Below are 14,608 nucleotides of genomic sequence, written 5' to 3'. Positions count from 1 at the left end.
CCAAAGTATTGGAGTTTCAGCTTCAGCATCAGTCCTTCCCCTAAATCTTCATGGTTGATTTCCTTTAGGATTGACTGGTTTGATCTTGCAGTCCAAGGGACTCTCAAGAGTCTTCTCCAACACCACAGTTCAAAAGCATCAATTCTTCAGCACTCAGCATTCTTTACGGTCCAGCTTTCACATAAATATGTGATGACTGGAAAAACCAAAGCTTTGACTATGTGGACTTTTGTCAACAAAGTAATGTCTCTGCTTTTTAATATGCTGTCTGGGTTAGTCGCAGAGTCGGACACGACTGAGTGACTGAACTGACTAACTGAGGTTAGTTGTAGCTTTTCTTCCAAGGAGCAAGCATCTTTTAATTTCATGGCTGCAGTCACTATCTGCAGTGGTTTTGGAGCCCAAGAAAATAAAGTCTGTCACTGTTTCCATTGCTTCCCCATCTATTTGCCATGAAGTGATGGGAGCGGATACCATGATCTTAGTTTTCTGAATGGTTGAGTTTTTTTTGTTTTTTTTAACTTGAACATTTTATTTATTTATTTTTTTTACTTTTTTATTTTTATTTTTTTTTATTAGTTGGAGGCTAATTACTTCACAACATTTCAGTGGGTTTTGTCATACATTGATATGAATCAGCCATAGATTTACACGTATTCCCCATCCCGATCCCCCCTCCCACCTCCCTCTCCGCCCGATTCCTCTGGGTCTTCCCAGTGCACCAGGCCGGAGCACTTGTCTCATGCATCCCACCTGGGCTGGTGATCTGTTTCACCATAGATAGTATCCATGCTGTTCTTTTGAAACATCCCACCCTCACCTTCTCCCACAGAGTCCAAAAGTCTGTTCTGTATTTCTGTGTCTCTTTTTCTGTTTTGCATATAGGGTTATCGTTACCATCTTTCTAAATTCCATATATATGTGTTAGTATGCTGTAATGTTCTTTATCTTTCTGGCTTACTTCACTCTGTATAAGGGGCTCCAGTTTCATCCATCTCATTAGGACTGATTCAAATGAATTCTTTTTAACGGCTGAGTAATATTCCATGGTGTATATGTACCACAGCTTCCTTATCCATTCATCTGCTGATGGGCATCTAGGTTGCTTCCATGTCCTGGCTATTATAAACAGTGCTGCAATGAACATTGGGGTGCACGTGTCTCTTTCAGATCTGGTTTCCTCAGTGTGTATGCCTAGAAGTGGGATTGCTGGGTCATATGGCAGTTCTATTTCCAGTTTTTTAAGAAATCTCCACACTGTTTTCCATAGTGGCTGTACTAGTTTGCATTCCCACCAACAGTGTAAGAGGGTTCCCTTTTCTCCACACCCTCTCCAGCATTTATTGCTTGTAGACTTTTGGATAGCAGCCATCCTGACTGGCGTGTAATGGTACCTCATTGTGGTTTTGATTTGCATTTCTCTAATAATGAGTGATGTTGAGCATCTTTTCATGTGTTTGTTAGCCATCTGTATGTCTTCTTTGGAGAAATGTCTGTTTAGTTCTTTGGCCCATTTTTTGATTGGGTCATTTATTTTTCTGGAATTGAGCTGCAGGTGTTGCTTGCATATTTTTGAGATTAATCCTTTGTCTGTTTCTTCTGAATGGTTGAGTTTTAAGCCAGTTTTTTCACTCTCCTCTTTCACTTTCATCAAGAGGCTCTTTAGTTCCTTTATGCTTTCTGCCATAAGGGTTGTGTGATATGCATATCTGAGGTTATTGATATTTCTCCCAGTGATCTTGATTCCGGCTTCATCCAGTTCTTTGGAACTCTGCATTCAGATGGGTATCAGTTCAATTCAGTCGATCATTCATGTCTGACTCTTTGCGACCCCATGGACTGCAGCACGCCAGGCTTCCCTGTCCATCACCAACTCCCAGAGTTTACTCAACTCACGTCCATTGCATTGGTGATACCATCCAACCATCTCATCCTCTGGCGTCCCCTTCTCCTCCCACCTTCAATCTTTCCCAGCAACAGGGTCTTTTCCAATGAGTTGGTTCTTTGCATCAGTTGGCCAAAGTATTGGAGTTTCAGCTTCAACATCAGTCCTTCCAAAGAATATTCAGGACTGATTTCCTTTAGGATTGACTGGCTGGATCTCCTTGCAGTCCAAGGGACTCTCCAGAGTCTTCTCCAACACCACAGTTCAAAAGCATCAATTCCTTGGTACTCAGTTTTCTTTATAGTACACCTCTCACATCTATACATGACTACTGGAAAAACCATAGCTTTGACGAGACGGACCCTTGTTGGCAAAGTAATGTCTCAGCTTTTTATTATGTTGTTTAGGTTGGTCATAGCTTTCCTTCCAAGGAGCAAGCATCTTTTCATTTCACGGCTGCAGTGATTTTGGAGCCCAGAAAAATAAAGTCTTTTACTATTTCCATTATTTCCCCATCTATTTGCCATGAAATGATGGGACCAGATATCATGATTTTAGTTTCCTGAATGTTGAGTTTTAAGCCAGCTTTTTCACTCTCCTCTTTCACTTTCATCAAGAGGCTCTTTAGTTCTTCTTCCCTTTCTGCCATAAGGGTGGTGTCATCTGCATATCTGAGGTTACTGATATTTCTCCCAGTGATCTTGATTCCAGCTTGGGCTCACTCAGCCCAGCATTCCCCATGATGTACTCTGCATATAAATTAAATAAGCAGGGTGACAATATACAGCCTTGACATACTCCTTTCCTGATTTGGAACGTCTATTGTCCCATGTCCAGTTCTAACTCTTGCTTCTTGACCTGCATACAGATTTCTCAGGAGGCAGATCGGGTGGTCTGGTATTCCCATCTATTTCAGAATTTTCCAGTTTGTTGTGATCCACACAGTCAACGGCTTTGGCATAGTCAATAAAACTGAAGGAGATGTTTTTCTGGAACTCTCATGCTTATTCAATGATCCAACGGATGTTGGGAATTTGATCTCTGGTTCCTCTGTTTTTTCTAAATCCAGCCTGAACATCTGGAAGTTCACGGTTCACGTACTGTTGAAGTCTGGCTTGGAGAATTTTGAGCATTACTTTGGATATTTTTCCTTTGCCTTTAGCTTTTCTTCTCTTCTCAGCTATTTGTAAGCCCTCCTCAGGCAACCATTTAGCCTTTTTGCATTTCTTTTTCTTGGGCATGGTCTTGATCACTGCCTCCTGTACAATGTTATGAAGCTCTGTTCATAGTTCTTTAGGCACTCTGTCTATCAGATCTAATCCCATGAATCTATTTGTCACTTTCAGTGTCTAATCCTAAGGGATTTGATTTAGGTCATACCTGAATGGTCTAGTGGTTTTCCCTACTTTCTTCAATTTAAGTCTGAATTTGGCAATAAGGAGTTCATAATCTGAGTCACAGTCAGCTCCTGGTCTTGTTTTTGCTGACTGTATAGAGCTTCTCCATCTCCGGCTGCAAAGAATATCATCAATCTGATTTTGGTATTGACCATCTGGTGATGTCCGTGTGTAGAGTCATCTCTTGTGCTGTTGGAAGAGGCTGTTTGCTATCACCAATGCCTTCTTTTGGCAAAACTCCTGGCTTTTGCGCTGCTTCATTCCAAGGCCAAACTTACCTGTTACTCCAGATACCTCTTGACTTCCTACTTTTGCATTCCAGTCCCCTATGATGAAAAGAACATCTTTTTTTGTTGTTGTTAGTTCTACAAGGTCTTGTAGGTCTTCATAGAGCCATTCAGCTTCTTCAGCATTAGTGGTTGGGGCATAGACTTGGATTACCGTGATACTGAAATGGTTTGCCTTGGAAACGAACAGAGATCATTCTGTCATTAGATGTACTAGGCAACCAAAAAGTTTGTGTGAACTTGCTTTATTGTGGTGGTCTGGAACTGACCCCACATTATCTTCAAGGTATGCCTGTACAATTTAGGTCTTTCCTGTAATGAATTGACTTATTCTTTCAATTTTCTTCCCTTAAAAAAAAAGAAACTAGTTAAGTCGTCCATAATTCCTCTGTACCAAATTTTTATGTGGCCAAAACTATCAGTCAGTCTATTGTGTTAGATTCTTATGACTGTTTTAACAAATTGGCATCAACTTATTGATTTAAAACAGCACACATTTATGCTTTTACATAAAAGTTCTGGAGGCTGAAAGTCCAAAGCAGTTTCACTGGACTGAAACCAAAGTGTCAGCAGGGCCATGCTCTCCGCAGATGTTTTTGGGGAGGACCATTACCTGCTATGCTTATTTCTTCCAAGACACAAAATTCCAATACTGCTTAAATGATTCCAAAGTGTAAAAAAGATAATTTTCTAACTCTGTTTCTGAAGTAGATACAAAATTGACATCCAAACTTGGCAAAACTACATAAAAAAGAAAACCATTGATCAATTTCACTAATGAATATTAATTCCAAAATCCAAAATAAAATTTAGCAAGGAGAATACAAAGTATATTTAAAAAAATAATTCATTATGCTCAAATACAAGATGGTTAAGTATAGGAAATCTTTAATATAATTTATTATATAAATATATCTAAGGAGAAAAAATGACATGTCAGCAAATTTGGAAAACTCAGCAGTGGCCACAGGACTGGAAAAGGTCACTTTTCATTACAATCCGAAAGAAAGGCAATGCCAAAGAATGCTCAAACTACCACATAAATGCACTCATCTCACACGCTAGTAAAGTAATGCTCAAAATTCTCCAAGCCAGGCTTCAGCGATATGTAAACGGTGAACTTCCAGATGTTCAAGCTGGTTTTAGAAAAGGCAGAGGAATCAGAGATCAAATTCCCAACATCCGCTGGATCATTGAAAAAGCAAGAGAGTTCTAAAAAAAAATCTATTTCTGCTTTATTGACTATGCCAAAGCTTTTGACTATGTGGATCACAATAAACTGTGGAAAATTCTGAAAGAGATGGGAATACCAAAACACCTGACCTGCCTCTTGAGAAACCTGTATGCAGGTCAGGAAGCAACCGTTAGAACTGGACATGGAACAACAGACTGGTTCCAAATAGGAAAAGGAATACCTCAAGGCTGTATATTGTCACCCTGCTTATTTAACTTATATGCAGAGTACATCATGAGAAATGCTGGGCTGGATGAATCACAAGCTGGAATCAAGATTGCTGGGAGAAAGTAACCTCAGATATGCAGATGACACCACCCTAATGGCAGAAAGGGAAGAAGAACTAAAGAGCCTCTTGATGAAAGTGAAAGAGGAGAGTGAAAAAGCTGGCTTAAAACTCAACATTCAGAAAACTAAGATCATGGCATCTGGTCCCATCATTTCACAGCAAATAGATGGGGAAACAGTGGAAACAGTGGCTGACTTTATTTTTCTGGGCTCCAAAATCACTGTGGATGGTGATTGCAGCCATGAAACTAAAAGATGCTTACTCCTTGGAAGGAAAGTTATGACCAACCTAGACAGCATATTAAAAAGCAGAGACATTACTTTGCCAACAAAGGTCCGTCCGGTCAAGGCTATGGTTTTTCCAGTGGTCATGTAGGGATGTGAGAGTTGGACTATAAAGAAAGCTAAGTGCAGAAGAATTGATGCTTTTGAACTGTGGTGTTAGAGAAGACTCTTGAGAGTCCCTTGGACTGCAAGGAGGCCCAACCAGTCCATCCTAAAAGGAGATCAGTCTTGGGTGTTCATTGGAGGGACTGATGTTGAAGCCGAAACTCCAATACTTTGACAAACTGATGGGAAGAGCTGACTCATTGGAAAAGACCCTGATGCTGGGAAAGATTGAGGGCAGGAGGAGAAGGGGACAACAGAGGATGAGATGGTTGGATGACATCACTGACACAATGGACATGGATTTGGGTGGACTCCGGGAGTAGGTGATGGACAGGGAGGCCTGGCGTGCTGCGGTTCACGGGGTCGCAAAGAGTCAGACACGACTGAGCGACTGAACTGAACTGATTCTCATAAATGTTGAAAAGAACTTCAGAAAAATAAACACTCATTTACTATTTTTAAAAGCTATATACACATAAACTAAAAAATGGACTAATACCTCTTTAACAGAGAAACACTAAGACTTTTCCATTAAGATTAAGAAGAAGGTAAAAACTAGATTCACAAAAATTAGAAATAAAAATACCATTGTAGATAACTTGATTGTGTATCTGTAGAAGCCAGAAAATTCCATGTTAAATTTAAAGTGTATAAATGATGAAAGCATTCAATAATATTTATATTAGCATCAAAAATCATTGATATTGTTACATATGAAAAAGTTTAAAGATTTAAGGTAAGATTATGCATTTAATGCAACAAAACATTTAAACACTAGAAATAAATGCCTTAGGGAGTTATAAAAATTTTAAAACGTTTGTCAAAGATTCAAAAGTATGCTTAAATAGGAACATCCCTTGTCCTTGGATGGAATGATTACAACATAATAAAAATGTCAAATTTCTTCATTAGTATAATTTCAATAAAGTACCAATAAATTTTAAGAAGTTGATTCTAAACTTCATATAAAAAGTAAACAGGCAAGAACACTAAGAAGCCCCTAAAAGAGAAAAGCATCAAAAAAGGCTAGCCTTACCGTATGTTAAAATACACTAAAACGCCCCTATAGTTAAAGCATTGTGGTTTAGGTATGTGAATAGAAAACTACACATTGAAACTATACTGTTTCCTGTCTGCCAAACTGGCAGAAATTCAAAAGCTTGACAGCAAACTGCGTTACTAAGACTATGAAGAACCAGTCTTTCTCAGACATAGCTGGTAGGAATCCAAAATAATGCAGTTCCTGGGGATAGGAATTGAGCAATGTTTAACAAAATGACATGTTTTTAGCCTGTCAACAGTCTAACTTCTAGGAATCTACTCTGAAGACATGTGCCAACAACCATGTTAGCATAATTTGTAACGTCATTTCTAATAGCAAAGGACTGCTTATCTGTGTAGGACGAGAAAAATGGGATGAATAAACTGTGATATATCAACACAATAAAATATTTGGACAATATTTTAAAAAATAGAATGAGGAAGGTCTCTATGAGCTGAGATGGAGAGTTGTCAGTTATATTGTTTAACAAAAACAGTGTAAAAAGTAAACTATCCTTCATGTTAGAAATAAATGCAAATAAATAGTGATTTTTTAGATGTTCTAAATAGTGGTTTTATCTCCTTTGTATATATACCCAGAAGTGAGATTGCTGGATTATATGGTAGCTCTATTTTTAATTTTTTGAAGAACCATCATATTGGGTTTTTTTTTCATTTATTTTTATTAGTTGGAGGCTAATTACTTTATTTTACAATACTGTAGTGGTTTTTGCCATACATTGACATGAATGAGCCATGGATTTACATGTGTTCCCCATCCTGATCCCCCCTCTCACCTCCCTCCCCATCCCATCCCTCTGGGTCTTCCCAGTGCACCAGCCCTGAGCACTTGTCTCATGCATCCAAGCTGGGCTGGCGATCTGTTTCACACTTGATAATATTCATGTTTCAATGCTATTCTCTCAGCTCATCCCACCCTTGCCTTCTCCCACAGAGTCCAAAAGTCTGTTCTATACATCTGTGTCTCTTTTTCTGTCCTGCATATAGGCTTATCGTTACCATCTTTTTAAATTCCATATATATGCGTTAGTATACTGTATTGGTCTTTATCTTTCTGGCTTACTTCACTCTGTATAATGGGCTCCAGTTTCATCCATCTCATTAGAACTGATTCAAATGAATTCTTTTTAATGGCTGAGTAATATTCCATTGTGTATATGTACCACAGCTTTCTTATCCATTCGTCTGCTGATGGGCATCTAGGTTGCTTCCATGTCCTGGCTATTATAAACAGTGCTGCGATGAACACTGGAGTGCACGTGTCTCTTTCAGATCTGGTTTCCTCGGTGTGTATGCCCAGGAGTGGGATTGCTGGGTCATATGGCAGTTCTATTTCCAGTTTTTTAAGGAATCTCCACACTGTTCTCCATAGTGGCTGTACTAGTTTGCATTCCTACTCATATTGTTTTTCATACCAATTTGTTCATATCAAATTGTTTCTACCAATTTATGTACCAGCCAACAGTACGTGAAGGTTCTCTTTTCTCTACATCCTCAACAACACTTTATTTCTTTTCTTTTTGATGATAGCCATTCTAATAGATGTGGGGCAATATCTCATTGTGGTTTTGATTTGCTATTTCCATGATGATTAGTAATGTTGAGTTCCTCTTCATGCACTTGTCAGCCATTTGTATGTCTTCTTTGGGAAAAAGTCTATTCAAGTCCTCTGCCCATTTTTTTTACTGGGAGGTCTGTTTTTATTTCTGCTATTGATTATATGAATTATTTATTTTGGATTTTGGATATTAACTTCCTTATCAGATATATGATTTGAAAATATTTTCTTCCATCCCTTAGGTTACTTTTTCATCTTGTCAATTGTTGATATTGCTGCACAGCTTTTTAGCTTGATGTAGTTCCACTTACTGGTTTTTGCTTTTGTTGCTTGTGGTTTTGATGTTGTAGCCAAAAAATCATGCCAAGACTGATGTCAAAGAGTGTTTTCCCTTTGTTCAGTTCAGTCAGTTCAGTTGCTCATCCTGTCCAACTCCTTGTGACCCCATGGATTGCAGCACACCAGGTTTCCCTGTCCGTCACCAACTCCTGGAGCCTACTCAAACTCAGGTCCACCGAGTCGGTGATGCTATCCAACCATTTCATCCTCTGTCGTCTCCTCGTAATTTAATGGTTTCAGGTCTTATGTGTAAGTCCTTACTCCATTCCAAACTAATTTCTATAACTGGTGTAGATGGGGTCCTATGCCTTTCTTTTGCATGAGGATATCCAGTTTTCCCAGCACCATTTATTGCAAAGACTCTCCATTCCCCACTGAGCATACCTAGCTCCCAGGTCAAACATTAGGGACCATATTACGTTTAAGGTCCATTTCTGGGCTTTCATTCAACTGTGTCAGACAGGCACTGTCACCTGCCCAAGGCAATAAGTCGGTCAGGCAAAGCTGACATTCAAACCTCAGTCTCATGGACCCTAAGTCAGGGCTGCTTCTCCAAGCTTCTCCAGACCATCTCCCACCCAGGGCCCAGGTGAGAGGTCAGGCATAGAGGCCCTGCAATGAGATCCTCTGTGGTTTTGTGTCCAGAAGACAGCAGGAGATGTTGTGGAAGGGCCAACGTTCTGCTGAGGCAGCCACCCCCCCCCCCCACCCCCCCCCCCCGTCAGAGAGCACGGACCTCCAGGGGACTTAGGTCAGGCTGAGGGAGACTGATGGCAGCTGAGTCGGAGATCTGAGCCTGGACCGACTTCTTAGCTCCTCAGGGACGATGCACCACTTTCTACACTTGCCCCCATGTCAACGCCAAGCAGCTTCCAAGTGTCTCTCACCACTGAACACTTCCCAAGCTTCACCTGAATTGGAGAGAGCAGGTCCAGAGCTTGAAACCCTCCCACTGCCCAAGACTACAGACCAGTCTTACCCTCCTCCATGGAAGCTGACTGCTCCAGTTCCCAAACTGAGGCCTCATGACAGCAGACCTGATTCCTTTAACCCAGGGCGCCCCCTGCTGGACTGACTGGTGGCTGATCTCAAGTCAGGCTGAAGGTAGGTTTCACTTGATCAAGTGATCAAGAAGATTCAAGCCATCAAGAAGATTCACAAAGTGGGCAATGGCAGAGACTGGACTAGCCCTTGTCCCCAGCCACCTTCAGCAGATAGATGGGGAAACAATGGAAACAGTGAGAGACTTTATTTTGGTGGGCTCCAAAATCACTGCAGATGGTGACAGCAGCCATGAAATTAAGACAAAGCTCCTTGGAAGAAAAGCCATGACCAACCTAGACAGCATAATAAAAAGCAGAGACATTACTTTACCAAAAAAGGTCCATCCAGTCAAAGCTATGGTTTTTCCAGTAGTCATGTATGGATGTGAGAGTTGGACTATTAAAAAAGCTGAGCACCAAAGAATTGATGCTTTTGAACTGTGGTGTTGGAGAAGACCCTTGGACTGCAAGGAGATCCAATGAGTCAGTCTTAAAGGAAATCAGTCCTGAATATTCATTGGAAGGACTGATGTTGAAACTGAAACTCCAATACTTTGGCCACCTGATGCGAAAAACCGACTCATTGGAAAAGACCCTGATGCTGGGAAAGATTGAAGGCGGGAGGAGAAGGGGATGACAGAGGATGAGATGGTTGAATGGCATCACCAACGTGATGGACATGAGTTTGAGTAGGTTCCGGGAGCTGGTGATGGACAGGGAAGCCTGGCATGCTGCAGTCCATGGGGTCGCAAAGCGTCAGACATGACTGAGCAAATAAACAGAACTGAACACCAGCATCCCAAGACGCTCTGCCCTCTGTCTCAATCTTTGCCCCTCTCATGGGTTCAGAGCAGCTGGAGGATCCCTGCCTTTCATGCAACCAATACAAGGCCAGCATTGCTTCTTCTCTGAACACTGCTGGCCATCCTAGCACCCGTCAGGGGGTGCGGGCAGGGGCAGGGGCTGGCTGGAAGCCCCACCCCAAAAGGGAGATTTGGGCAGGGGAGAGTCTTCAGCTTTCTCTTCCTCAAGAGATACAACATAGACAAAGAAGGGAGGTGGATTTAAGGGCTCAGAGACCATCTTCCCAGGAAGATGAAAGGATTCCCCAGAAACCAGAAGGAGGCAGTGGGGGAGCGGACATGACCCAGAGGTGGGCAAGGGGAAGCTGCTAAGGACAGCCTGACAAGGGAACGTGACATGTCGCTGACTCCTGAGGGAATGCGCCGGCTTCCCACACAGGTGTCCTGGCCCAGGGAAAGGTAACAGGCACACAGAACAAAGCGGGACAGAAAGAGAGAGGAGAAAATAAAGCACACACGTGAACACACTGGATGAAAACAGACGGAAGGACGAGCAAGACGGGAAGGAGAGAAAGACAGCGATAAGATGAACTGGAAATGAGAAGAAGGATACAGAGCGGACAGAAGATGAAGAGCAAGAGAACAAAGGAGATGCAGAGAATGAGAGGAGGAGAGGCAGGGAGGGAGGAAGCGGCTGAGAGACACAGACAGAGGATGTGGCCGACAGCGCTGTCTGCGCAAGGGGTCATTTCAGGTGGTCCAGGCACACTCCCAGATGAAGCCCTCGCGAGAACTTGGCCTCTGTTTGTCAAGGTTCCCTTTCCGGGGATGCCCAGTGGAAGGACTGGGTTGAGCCCCTGCCCTAGGAAAGAAAGAGGAGCTCCCCCCACCCCGAGCTAGCCAGGCACCCCTCCACCCCTGCCCATTCTGAGATACCCCCAGTAGGTGACTGTGATTCAAACCCTCCCCTTCAGCCAGGCCAACACTTCTTTACTGTTACACTCTATTCTAAGACTCTTCCTCCTCAGCCTTCCATCTTTCCCTCCTTCGCCTGGAGTCAACCCTGCATCTAGTCTGATGGCGGCCCTCATCCCTCGTCACCCATTTACCCCGACAAGCCTTTTCCCCAGGAAACCCTTGGTGATCTAATCTTACCCTGACATCTGCCGTCCGGGGGACCTTAAGCTCAGTCACTCACCTGTTTGTTTTTGGTTTGAATTGTTCAAGCAATGAAGGGAAAGGAAGCGAGGAGGCAGAAGAAGATTAGAAAAAGAAAGAATTTTTTTTTCTCATAAACATTACTCTCAAATGAAGAGGGCGGTTAAATTCCACCCTCTTAGAAACCATGAAAAAGAGTGAGGTGCTCATTTTATTTAAATGACAATATTCATCATGTACCAAAAAATGTATCACTTGCTATGATATAAATTATGATGAAAAAATACGTATCAACTTAAAACATTCTAGGAAATAAGCAGTTCTTAAAATTTAAGATGTACATGTCAAAGATAAACATATTTTTAAAACATTTCTACCATCTATTTTCAGCAATTTACCATGTATTTCTTCTTTTTCTCTCTCCTATTCTTTAACTAGAACATCATCCTTGGACACCTGGACAATTTCTAAGTAAGACAGAGAATACAAAACATTAGTCACCAATAAAATATACTTTTAAGTATATTTATATATTGTAGATTGAGCATCAATTAACATGTTTAGTAGAATGTTCCTATGCTCTTGGTGACATTAGTGTTTACTGAAGTACTTTGTACATTAGCGCTTAAGTCACCTGCCTTCTGGCTTTCTGTGAGAGAACAGAAAGTTATTGTTGTGATTAAAGGTTATAACTAGATGGATAATTAAGATTATACTATATATATATTTCAAATTTTCATAAATTTGAAAATTGATATTTGTCTATTTATCAAGGGAATTTTTACAGTTCATGAAGGTAGAAAAGAACAACACAGTTTTTGAAGAACACTCTCTAAGACCTGAAATCCCTCTCTGATCCCAAATCAAGACAGAATCACAAAGCAGAAAGAGAGGAAATTAGCATGGCTAAATAACACTTCATTATTAGGTAGATTAGGGTCTTAGACCCCTTAAATTAAGATTCAAGGTTGCTAAGCAGAATTTCCTTTTCTAAATTTATGAAGGCCTAGATTTTAGACCCTAAAGTAGCTTAGAACTAAGGCCAAGTTCCACTCCATTTCCGATCCTGAAGTCCCAAGTCTAGTCCTCCATCATACAACTCCCCCAAGTGGAAAGGCCACCAGTAGCCAGACCAGAGACAATGCAGTGAAGAGACTTGCCCCCCCACCTCAGGATAAGAATGTACATCTTTCATAGCATCCAAACACAGAAACTCTGACTCAAAAATACCCTGGGAATGTAACGAACAGAGAGCCTGAGTGTCAGGAGGCCTTAAAAAAAAAACTTATCAGAAAAACAGAAGTGCAGGCACTTGCCAAGACTAAACGTGAAACAGTAATCCCATCCTTTTATACAATCACTGAAGGATCCCCCACAAAAGGTTGAAGACAGAGAAGGGGGGCAGGGGAGAGAGAGAGAGACTCAGTAGTCATAGATTCTCCTGTAGTTTTAAATAGATAACACTTTATTTCTTTGTGGCATTTTCATATCGAGAGGCATTCAACTCTTGATAAAAAGAAGTCTTGTGGAATGAGGCATGCAGGGAAGCACTGGAGATGAGTTATCCAAGTCTGAGCCTGGACTCCCCTGCGCCTTCTTAAGAAACCTCTAAAGAGAGGTTTCTACCTGGGGAGAGAAGAGAAAGAAGCAGAGACATGGGATGATGCAAACCCTTCAGGGAACACGGACTGGATCCCATGACCACCGTGGTCTGCACCCTGCATACTCCTCCCGAGGATGCTGAGATACACTTCCAAGAAATCAGGGTTCGGGAATTCTAGGTGAGCCATTCTAAAGAATTATAATATCAGAACCCTTTACCTTACTGTTTAAATGTAAAGAGGAAAGTGCTTCCTTATTATGAGCTATCAGAAAAAATAACAGCCAGGGGCTTCCCTGGCTAAGACTCTGCACTCCCAATTCGAGGGGCCGGGGTTCCATCCGTGGTCAGGGAACTGGATCCCACAAGCTTCAGCGAAGATCAAAGATCCTGAGTGCTGCAACTAAGGCCCAGTGCAGCCAAATAAACAAATATTTTTTTTAAAAAAACGGCCCTGGAAAACAGGTATGATAAAAATTCAGTAACAGTTCAGACGCTTAGAGATAATCTCATCCTAACCTCCTTGTCATTTCACCAAACAATGATGCCTAAAACACAAATGGTGCATTTTCTGAAGAAGGTTTGAAGGGCCTCTCTCTTCACTGTCTTTGAGGCGAGTTTTGGGGCAGACAGACCGGACCTTAATCCCCAGTCAGGGACCCAACCAGGGACCCCCTACAGTGGAAACGCTGTGTCTCAACCACGGAACCGCCAGAGAAGTCCCGGATCAGATCTCAATTTAAAAGCTCTTATCTCCACGAAATCTAAGGTCACTGACAGTCCTCCACTCCCTCTGGGAGATCTGGTTCTTCTGGAAAGTTCCAGGGGCAAAGTGGAGGGGGCGGGGCGGGGGACAGACGTAGGGCTTCTCACCTCACTCCAACGACATCCAGGGCTCCATACACTGACGCCGACAGTTATAGAAACAACACTTCTTGGGCCCCTTGCACCCTCTGTCGCGCCGGCACGTAGGTAAAAGGACGAATGGGCAGGAAAGAAAAAATTCTGGGCAATGTCCAGGTTTCTGGATGGCTGGGAAAAAATGCCACAGGGTGAGGTGGGGGCCCCAGGGCATCTGCGCCAGCGTGTCCCATCGGCTTCTCGGAGAAAGCGTGCCCCCACCCCCACCACACCGAGGACCGCAGCGCCCTCCACGCACCCTTGTGGGCTCCCGGCTGTGCCTTGTGGAAGAAGAGCAGGAGGAAGATCACAGGGAGCGCAGAGACGCTGCTCATCTTCATAATGGAAGCGGAGTGTGGGTGAACGTGGAGGCTGGGTGTCTTGTTTATATCGACTCTGGCAGGCAGCGGCCAGCAGGGGGCGCTGTAGTTCCCAAGGTCCAAGGTCAAAGTGCCTGCATTTGACCAGGAAGTTATCAAGTCTCCCATCCTTGAAAAAGGAACTGTAATAAGCTCTGAGGCATAACCTCTGAGAGCCCACAAGTTCTCCCTCTTCTTCAGGGAGTGTCAGGGCTGGCCCGGCCCGTAATCTTTCTTGCTTTATGCAGTGAATTTGGAGGCAAATAGAAGGGAATGGTCTTTCCCAGGGCACTTTGTCTGGTCTG

The 14,608-nt window shown here is 42.5% G+C and overlaps 1 long non-coding RNA gene across 1 annotated transcript; it reads right to left on the bottom strand.

The window, feature by feature from the left end:
* Positions 1 to 12,071: 12,071 nt before the first annotated feature.
* LOC133044483 (uncharacterized) lies at positions 12,072 to 14,348 on the bottom strand. The gene is made up of 3 exons (XR_009689947.1): positions 14,204 to 14,348; positions 13,918 to 14,076; positions 12,072 to 13,070 (listed from the first exon to the last, which is right to left on the bottom strand). It is a non-coding gene; the product is annotated as an uncharacterized LOC133044483 (long non-coding RNA).
* Between the last annotated feature and the right edge of the window lie 260 nt (positions 14,349 to 14,608).

The sequence above is a fragment of the Dama dama genome, chromosome 23 (genome assembly GCF_033118175.1).
Source record: "Dama dama isolate Ldn47 chromosome 23, ASM3311817v1, whole genome shotgun sequence".
Taxonomy (NCBI): domain Eukaryota; kingdom Metazoa; phylum Chordata; class Mammalia; order Artiodactyla; family Cervidae; genus Dama; species Dama dama.
This window is presented reverse-complemented; position numbering and strand designations above follow the sequence as displayed.